Source organism: Loxodonta africana, chromosome 11 (assembly GCF_030014295.1).
Source record: "Loxodonta africana isolate mLoxAfr1 chromosome 11, mLoxAfr1.hap2, whole genome shotgun sequence".
In the NCBI taxonomy this organism is placed as follows: domain Eukaryota; kingdom Metazoa; phylum Chordata; class Mammalia; order Proboscidea; family Elephantidae; genus Loxodonta; species Loxodonta africana.
In genome coordinates, this window is record NC_087352.1 from 87,004,701 (window position 1) to 87,015,108 (window position 10,408).

At 37.3% G+C, this 10,408-nt stretch overlaps 1 pseudogene; it reads right to left on the reverse strand.

The window, feature by feature from the left end:
- Positions 1–289: 289 nt before the first annotated feature.
- On the reverse strand, positions 290–2,167 carry LOC100663215 (dimethyladenosine transferase 1, mitochondrial-like; annotated as a pseudogene).
- Between the last annotated feature and the right edge of the window lie 8,241 nt (positions 2,168–10,408).

The following is a 10,408-nucleotide window of genomic DNA, read 5'->3' on the forward strand; positions in this document are numbered from 1 at the left end:
TTTCCAAGAGCATTAATAAGAATAAAAAATGTCCAACATCTCATAAGGTAAAATTACAGTGTCTGGCTTACAATGAAAAATTAAAAAACATATGAAGAAACTGGAAAATAAGACCCATAATGAAGAGAAAAATCAGTCAGTCAGAACCAACACAGCTATGAAACCAAATGGTCAACAATTATTTTATTTTTTTCTGGTCATTGGCATTTTTAATGTCATCCTGTGCAAGACAAAAGAGTACACACAGAAGAAATGTTAGTGTCTAAAGTAACAGCTAAAGTCTGTAACTCTACTGATGCACCTCCTTGTTCTGATTTTTGCTGTTACTCTGCTTGAGTTCTTCTCAGAAGTTATATGCAAAGAGGTGAGGGTTTCTGTCACACATTTTCCAGTAAACACCACAGAGGCTTTTAAAGTGTGAGAGAGAGCTGACAGGGCCAGAGAGTGGGGTCCGCTTCTGCCAACTGCAGCAGTTTTCCAGTGCTTTCTAAGCATTGAGCTTCAGGGAATAACATTCCCAGCCCTCAGTAGCAGTATTTCCTTCTGATCTAAAATGTGTTCTGGGCAAGCTTTTCCACCAACTTAAATGGCTGCTCTATCATGGACTCCATCAGGGGAGTGAAATCACACTCCCACGTCCACCTCTGGTTTGGGGATAAACGCTTGACCTGGAATCGTAAAGACGTTCTGAATGCTGCAGAGGTACTGGGCCATAATAGAGAGCTGACTATGCTGTATGCTTCCTTTGCTGGCTGTAAGTCTCTCTGCCACTTCCTTTTGAAAAGCCAGAGTCATTTGGGTTCTGCCATAAGCAAAAAGCCCATCTCAACAGGAAACATCTTTAAGCCACTTGATAATCAGTGGAGTTGATACACTAAAAGGCAGATTTCCAATAATATGGATAGTTGGTGGATCATCCTCCCACTGTCTTTTAAGACTTCCTGGAAAAGCTTTTTCTATCTTAAAGGTCGACACATCTCCATGGACAATTCTCAGTTTTCCAGGTGCTGCATCAGAAAGCGTCTGTAATCCAGGAATGAATTGAGGGTTCTTTTCAACCACCAGGAGTTCAGCAACACTGGCGTTGAGAATAGATCTTGTGATTGCCTCCAGCCTGGGGCCTACTTCATAAACATAAGCATTTCTAAGATTGCGAGCTTTCTTTACAATTTTATCCGCTAGCCTCAAGTCCAGGAGAAAGTTCTGGGACAGCTGCTTCGATGCTTGCATTTTGAACAACTTAATGATTTCTCCAATCGTGGACAATGGTGGGAGGTGGAAGGTGCTGAGTTTCCTGGCGGCAGCCATGGGTTTTGCGGTGGCCGCCAGGCCACCTTCCCTCGCCCTTCAGAAAACACCGGTGGGGAGAAGCCTGGCGGTCAACCATTAAACAAAGATGGAAGGATATGGGGACAGGAAATCCAGATTACTGGAAACGAAACATCCAAAATGTAATTAATAGTTGACATGTTGTGAAAAATGTAGCCAATGTCACTGAACAATTTGTGTAGTAATCGTTAAATAGGAAACTAATTTGCTGTGTAAATTTTCAGTGAAAACACAATAAAATATTATTTAAAAAAAAGACTCAAGATGACAGAGATGATAAAATTAGTAGACAAAGACATTGACACATTTATTATAACTATATTCTATATTTTTTAGAAGATAGAGGAAAGATTGAGCATGAAAAGCGTAGAGATGAAAGACATAAAAAATCAAACTTCCAGACGTGAAAACTATGTCTGTGATAAAAAATACGCTGAGTGGGATTAACAGTAGATTAGACACTACAATAGAAAAGATTAGTGAATATGGAGATATAATATTACAAACTATCTAAAATGAAGCAGAGAGAGAAAAAAGACCAGGGAAAAAAATTAACGAAGCATCACTGAACTTCAGGTAACCTAAAAGACATCTAAATGAAGTCCACAAAAGAGGGGGAGGGGAGAAAGAAAAAATATTTAAAGAGGTAATGGCCCAAATATTTCCAAACTTGAAGAAAACTAAAACCCCATAGATCTAAGAAGTTCTACGAGCTAGAAGCACAGGAAACACTGAAGAAAACTACATTAAGACACATCATAATCAAATCACGTAAAAGCAGTGATAAAAAGAAAATCTTAAAAGCAGCCAAAAAACAAAAACAAAACACATTTTGGTAGTTAATTTAATGCATCAGTTTGGTTAGGCTATGGTGTCCAGATGTTGCTGTGAAGGTATTTTATAGATGTAATGAATATTTACAACCAATGGACTTTAAGTAAAGGAAATTACTTCGAATAATGTGAGTGATTTGAAGGCCTTAACACAGAAAACTGAGGTTTCCTGGAGAAGGAGTTCTGCTTCAAGACTATAACACAGAAATCCTGCCTGAGTTTCCAGCCCACTGGCCTTCCCTGTGGCTTCAGATTTGCCAGCCCCCATGAGTCATTTCCTTAAAATCTATTTATTTATATAAGATCTCCTGTTGTTTCTGGTTTTTTTTTTCTGGAAAACCCTGATTGATATACATACTGAGGAACAAAGATAAGAATGACAGCAAAGTTCTCATTAGAAACAATACAATCCAGAAGACAGAACAACATCTCTTAAGTACTGAAAGAAAAAAAGCATAAAACCAGAATTTTATAGCCACAAAATGATCTTTTGGAAAAAAAATTGAAATAAAGACTTGTTTTTGAAGACATACAAAAATTAAAAGAATTCATCACCAGCAGACATATAAGAAATGTTAAAGTCCTTCGGGTAGAAAGAAAATGACATCAGATGGAACTCTGCATCTACACAAAGCAAAGAGCCATATATGGTAGCTATGTTGGTTAACATAAAGTTATATTCTTATTAAACTTTCTTTAAAAGGTAATTAACATATTTTTTAACAATTAAAAAAATACAGCATATTAAAATTTGTGAGATGTTGCTAAGGCAGTACTTAGAAGGAAATTTATAACACTAAACGTCCATGTTGAAGAAAAACAAAAGAAGCTTCAAGTCAATGACTTCAGCTTCTACTTTAAGAATCTAGAAAAATAACAGAAAAGGAACAATAAAGATCAGAGCAGAAATCAGTGAATCTGAAGACAGAAAAATGGTACAGAAAATTAGTGCAACTAAAAGCTGGGTTTTTTACCAAACCAATAAAATTGATAAATCTCTAGCTACATTGATCAGGAACAAAAAGGAGAAAACACAGATTATCAGTATCAGGAATGAGAGAAGGGATCCCACTACAGATGCAACAGACATTAAAAGTATAATAAGGGAGTATTATAAACAACTTCCAGTCAGCAAAGTCAACCTCTTAGATGAAATGGACAAATTACTTGAAAGACACAAACTACCAAACTCACTCAAGATAAAATAGCCCTGTATCGATTGAAGAAACTTAATTTCTAATTAAAAACCTAACTACAAAGAAAACTCCAGGTCCAGATGATTTTATTGGTGAGTTCTTACAAACTTCTCAGAAAGGAATAATACCAATTTTACACAAACTTTTCCAGCAAATCAGAGGAGGAAATACTTCCCAACTCATTTTATAAGGTCAGCATTATTCTGCTACCAACACCAAACAAGGACACTACAAGAAAAGAAAACTACAAATTAATATGCTTCATTAACACTGTTGTAAATTTCTTAATAAAATTTTAGCAAATTGAGTTCAGCAACACGTAATAGAGATCTTACGTCATGACCAAGTGGGGTATTATCCTGGAAACGTAAAGTTTAACACTAAAAAAATCAATGCAATTTATAATATTTTTCAGTTCCAGTCCCAGTTGCTATCAAGACATTTCTGACTCATGGCGACCCTGTGTGTGTCAGGGTAGAACTGTGCTCCACAGGGTTTTCAACGGCTGACTTCTCAGAAGTAGATCACCAGGACTTTTTTCCAAGGTGCCTCTGGGTGGACGCAAACCTCCAACCTTTTGATTAGCGACTGAGCACATGAACCATTTGCACCAGGCTGAAAAAAGAAAAACAATGTGACTATCTAGATACATACAAAAAAAAAAAAAAAAAAAATCAGAGAACTACAAATGGGAGAGACTTCCTCATTCTGATAAAGGTATTTGTAAAAACCTACAGCTAACATCACAAGTAATGGTAAAAGAATGGAAGATTTTCTCCTAAGTTTAGAAACAAGGCAAAGATATCCACGTATATTCAGTGTGTACTAGAGGTTCCAGCCAATGAAATAAGACAAGAAAAAATAATAAATGCCATTCAGACTGGAAAAGAAGAAGTGAAACTATATTTGCAGACATACTCGTCTGTGTAGAAAATTCTATGGAATCTTCAAAAAAAATACTAGTATAAATGAGTTTAGAAAGTTTGTAGTATATAAGGTCAATATACTAAAGCCATAATCAACAAATAATAGCAATGAGTAATCTAAAGTTAAAATTCAGAAAACAGTATCATTTACGATAGTACCAAAAATAACTATTTTGGCACAAATCTCACAAAACTATATAAGAACTGTAACTCAAATCTATAAAATATTGCTATTGAAAATTAAAGAAGACCTAATTTGGAGCCCTTGTAGTGCAGTGGTTAAGAGTTCAGCTGCTAACTGAAAGGTCAGAAGTTCGAATCCTCCAGCCGCTGCTTGGAAACCATATGGAGCAGTTGTACTTTGTCCTACAGGGTTGCTGTAAGCCAAAATCAGCTCGACGGCAATGAGCTAACCAGATTGAGAGATATACTGGGTTCATGGATTGAAAGAGTTAATATTGTTAACATGTCATTTCTCCCCAAATTGATCTATGTATTTAATGCAATTCCAATAAACACCTCAGCAGTTTCGCAGAAATTTACATTTGAATTCTAAAATTTACGTGCAAATGCCAAGGACCTCAGATAGCTAGAACATCTTTAAAAAAGAACCAAGTTGGAAAAGTTACACTCAATGGTGCTGATAAATATTTAGCAAATAGCTCTCTAAGAATATTTTCACAGTGTAAATACCCTGTGACTGATTTTGAGCTACTAACATGACATTACTAAACAGAATTGAGAAGAAAAGGACACGATCAACTCTTGTGAGTGGGTGCAAGTCAGCTTCAGTACACCACTGCTTATACTTCCTGAGTTTAAGATTTAGTACAAAGCTACAATAATCAAAGTTTAATTAAAATTTCTCAAAGAAAACAGGAGAAAATCTTTGTGACCTTGGATTACACAAAGATTTTCTAGATATGACACCAAAAGCATGATCCAAAAAAAGAAAAAAATCCACGAATTTGACTTTATCGAAATAAAGAACTTCTGACCTTCAAAAGACGCTGTTAAGAAAATGAAAATATAAGCCATAGACTTATGCAACATAGTAACTGTAACTTTATGGTTTTAGATAAACTCAACTTAGTTTTTGCACACACACACAAATGAAGCAAACTCATTGCTGATCACATAATTTTGTTTCATATTTTTGAAACATCTAAAATAGACTAACAATTATTTTGAAATCTTCTTTGACCATATATGATGAAAAGCACAGTTGGCTAATTTTCTGTATATAACTACATCAGGTTTTTGCGGTCTGGGAAATTTTTTTTTTTAATAATTTTTATTGTGCTTTAAGTGAAAGTTTACAAATCAAGTCAGTCCGTCACATATAAGCTTATATACACCTTACTCCATACACCCACTTACTCTCCCCCTAATGAGTCAGCCTGCTCCCTCCTTCCAGTCTCTCCTTTCGTGACCATTTTGCCAGTTTCTAACCCTTTCTACCTTCCTATCTCCCGTCCAGACGGGAGATACGAACACAGTCTCAAGTGTCCACCTGATACAAGTAGCTCACTCTTCATCAGCATCTCTCTCCAACCCATTGTCCAGTCCCTTCCACGTCTGATGAGTTGTCTTCGGGAATGGTTCCTGTCCTGGGCCAACAGAAGATTTGGGGACCATGACCGCCGGGATTCCTCTAGTCTCAGTCATACCGTAAAGTCTGGTCTTTTTATGAGAATTTGGGGTCTGCATCCCACTGTTCTCCTGCTCCCTCAGGGGTTCTCTGTTGTGCTCCCTGTCAGGGCAGTCATCGGTTGTGGCCAGGCACCATCTAGTTCTTCTGGTCTCAGGATGATGTAAGTCTCTGGTTCATGTGGCCCTTTCTGTCTTTTGGGCTCATAGTTATCGTGTGACCTTGGTGTTCTTCATTCTCCTTTGATCCAGGTGGGTTGAAACCAATTGATGCATCTTAGACGGCCGCTTGTTAGCATTTAAGACCTCAGACGCCACATTTCAAAGTGGGATGCAGACTGTTTTCATAATAGAATTATTTTGCCAATTGACTTAGAAGTCCCCTTAAGCCATAGTCCCCAAACCCCCGCCCTTGCTCCGCTGACTTTTGAAGCATTCAGTTTATCGAGGTCTGGGAAATTTTGTATTCGTTAAAATAATTTACAATAGTTCCTGGGAGTTCAAGGGACACTGGTGGCATAATGGTTAAGTGCTTGGGTGCTAATGGGAAGATCGGTGGTTCGAACCTACCAGCCGTTCCTTAGGAGAAAGCACCTGACGATCTGCTCTCCTAAAGATTACCCGTTGTCGAGTCAATTCCGAGTTGACTCTAGGGAATAGAGTAGAACTGCTCCATAGGGTTTCCGAGGCTGTAGATCTTTAGGAATCAGATTGCCACATCTTTCTCCCGCAGAGGGGCTCGTGGATTCGAACTGCAAATCCTTCAGCTAGTGGCCCACTGATTTAACCACTGTGCTACCAGGGCTCCTAAGAAACCCTACGGGGCAGTTCTCCTCTGTCCTATAGGATCGCTATGATTCAGAATCAACTCGATGGCACCCAACACCTGGTGGCCTAATGGTAAAGCCCTTGGCTGCTAACTGAAAGGTCAGCGGAACCCACTCAGTGGCAAGAGAAAGACCTGGCGATCTGCTCCAGTAAAGATTTTTGTGGTCAGTGTTTAATGATTACACTATATTGCCTTAGAGATGAATTAGGTTTTGATCCTCAAATTGCTATTATTTCTATTATTTTAGTAACTTTTGTTTATATTTATTATTTTTAAGGAGATAATTATTACCTTTTAAGTTTCCTTCAATAAAATACCTTCTTCTGCCTTCAAAAAAAAAAAAAAAAAAAGTCTTGTCTACTGCTCAGAAGTCATTTATTCCATGTGGTATTTACTGAACGTATTTGACCTCAGAACATGCTTTTTTTTTTAGTGCACACCCATCCACTCCTACCCAATACTGTGTGAAGTATTCTGCAGGACACTAGTTTGGGAAAAATGAAACAGTAACGTTACTCACTTTATTCTTGTGGTATCAAATGTCCTCCCAGGAACTGCAGCAAGTGTGATTAAAATCCCAATAACCTGGCTTTGCTGCATGTTTTTCATACCATTTTAGTTAAATTATCCTTGGTCACAAAGCAACAAACTTGAGCTACTTAGAGTCAAAAAGGTGGAGGGCTTATTTTAAGGTTCTAGGTATTCCAGGAGGTGTATATGCATATATAGGAGCCCTGCCGAGTAGTTTTACCATCTCCTTTGTTTCTGTGGCTTCTGACACCTATGCTCTCAGGTATTACATTCCAATCTAAGCCACTCAAACAAGGACACAACCCTTCCTAGTATTTGCCGTTAAGCTGATATAATTTTTACTTTTGTTACTTTTGCTTCTCAGTGTTCAGTGAGGGGAGAAAACATCTTCCTGCAGCAACTCAGTTTAAGTAAGCAGCCTGAGCTGACTAAAATTGGGTTTCAATTTCAAATCCCGCCGAGGCAGAAATCAGATTGGCTGAGGTTAGATTAGATGTCCACCCCAGATTACTCAGTTTGGGCCAGAGATCAGGTTACTTAGCACATACAAGGCTGATGGGGCCCATCCTTGTTGACTAGGGGCAGTTTCCAGTGGGATATTTTCCATTTTTTTTTTAGGGCTAAAAGAAACTTCAATTAAAAAAAAAATATATATATATATATTTTTTTTTTATATATCCTTGAGAATTTATTTCTTAGAAAATTTTATGGTCAACCAAGACTTAAAAACAACTTGAAATGAGTATTTTATATCTGCATTTAATGTTGAAGTAATTGATGTACTTAAACTTCTAATGTGAAGTCATAGAACTATAAAGCAACATGAATTTACGGCTAAATACTGAAACCTGCTTTGTCTGAAATTACTTAAGTGCTATATAGGTGCTAATGAATTCTCCAACTTGAGAAGACATGTAATGAAAATTGCATCACTTTTTTATTCTATGTGCTGCCGTAAGCAGTGATTTTTTTTTCCACCCATAGTTTTTCCTTTAAATTGCCGCCTTGTACCAAATTAAGAGATACGAATTTTCAAAGAAATTCATTTTATGTGCCAGCGATAATAACTAGACTCACCAAGGAAAAGTAACCTCAGCTACCTTTACAAAAGTTAATATTTCATATGTCTTTCTTATTTTATGCTTATGTTGCTAGAACTTTTTTTTTCTCTAACAGATGTTAGAGAGAGATTTTTTTCTATGTCTGAAAGTGCTGTGACCAGTGTCTTTAAAGCCAGAGAAGTCATGATTAGCGGAAAACATGACTGGAGGTCACTCTTGCTAAGTAGCAACATGCCACTAGTTCTGGCTTTGAAGGCTGAGGTAAGCTTTCATCTCTCCCTACCTCTGCAAATCTTTCCCCTGCAGAATTATTGGGCCTACACTTAAATTCCAGTTCAACCATGTACTAGTTGTAAGATCTTGGGTAAGTTACTTAAATTCTGAGCTTAGTTTCTTCATCAAAAAAGAGAGAAGGTTATTATAAAGATTAGGTGGGATAATATTTGCAAATGTGCTTAGCAAGACCCTGACACATTAAGTAAATGTTTAAAAAGTAGCAATAGTTAATAGTACTAATCATTGTTTTCAATGCCAGGCACCATACCAGATCTTGGGGAAACAAAGGTACATGAGACATGGCCCTTGTCTTCAAGTAACTGACAGACCAACAGAGTGTGGACTCAACAAGCATCAGTTGTTTGAGATAAATGTACTTTTATATTGGGAAGGCACTAGATACATAGTTCTTGGTATTTCCATTAAGTCCTGTGTTATGTTTTTAAGAATACCTGTAAATAAAGTTTATTCTTAACTTTGAATTTTAAGAACTTTATACTCAGAGCAAGTTATTATAAATGACTCATTGGAACTGTGGGTGCTGGCATTCTCCGTCCTGTTCCTAGTTTTCTCCCAGCCAAATGTACTGCCAGGCTCTTTCCTAGGGAGAGGACAGCTAGGTAGGCATCAAGATCCAATTAATGGAGCACATACAATTTAGGAGATTGGCTCTGGTCACAGCTTTAGAGGGTGAGAGAAGGTGCTGGAATGTTAGATGCAAACTCAAGATATCTATCTAGAATTGAGACAAAGAAAAAGAGGCTCAAGTCATTCAGTTGGTACACAAGGCCAGACTCCCTGCAGGCACCTCTACCCTGAAGAAGGGGGAACAGAGGGACTCCAGGAACTCAAGAGATCTGTAGGAGCTCAAGCCAGCATCCCAACCTTTGCAAGAGCACTCTAACCTAGGGGTAGGGTAGGGTGAGAGATAGAACAGCATTGCCGATGCTTTAGCTCAGTGGTCTCTAAACTTTTTGACTATTGATTTTATTACATATATTAATTCATAAAGCATAGACATGCACCTCTATTATTGGTTAACACCTCAGTGCACAATAAAGTTTGTTGCTAATGGTAATGGCAATGATTTAAAATAGTTAAAAAAGTAATTTTAATGATTTTGGCCAGCTTCTTGCCAGATTTGATTATATTGGTACTGCTTTTAAATGAAGGTGGGGTTGATGAAGAAAAGATTGTACTGTTTTCTTCCTGTTTGGCATCGTGCTTAGAGTGTTAAGATTATCTTCATTTTGTCCTTACTTTGTCCTTTTTCAGCCATGTGTCTATTGTGTGAGGGTTAGTTTAGTAATCCATAAATGCACTTAATGGGCAAGCATAGACAGAAATACATTACTATATATTGAAAACCAATGAAACAACAGGGTACCCTGTTTATTTCTCTATTCATAAAACTCCTGTTCCTCCCTTAGGTTACCATGCATGTCCTATGAAACATATGTCCTTCCTTAACATTCAAAAGATGAACAGTCACGATATAAACCTTTCGTTTTCTTCTGAACAGATGCTGAAAGAGAGTGGGAAAAGTTAAGGAGATAATACTTTGCTTTTTATAATAAAGAAGGAGAGGACAGACAGATTGATGTATATATAGGGCTGCAGAGAAGAAGAGGAGAAAGAGTAAAGCCTGAAAAGAGATGTGATAAATTACCAGAGGGAGTGAGTTTCGGGAAAGGGAGATGAAGAAAGGGTATTTTAAGGAATCTTACTATGTGAAATTGCTGCACCCTGTCATCAATATCTTCATACCTTTTATTCT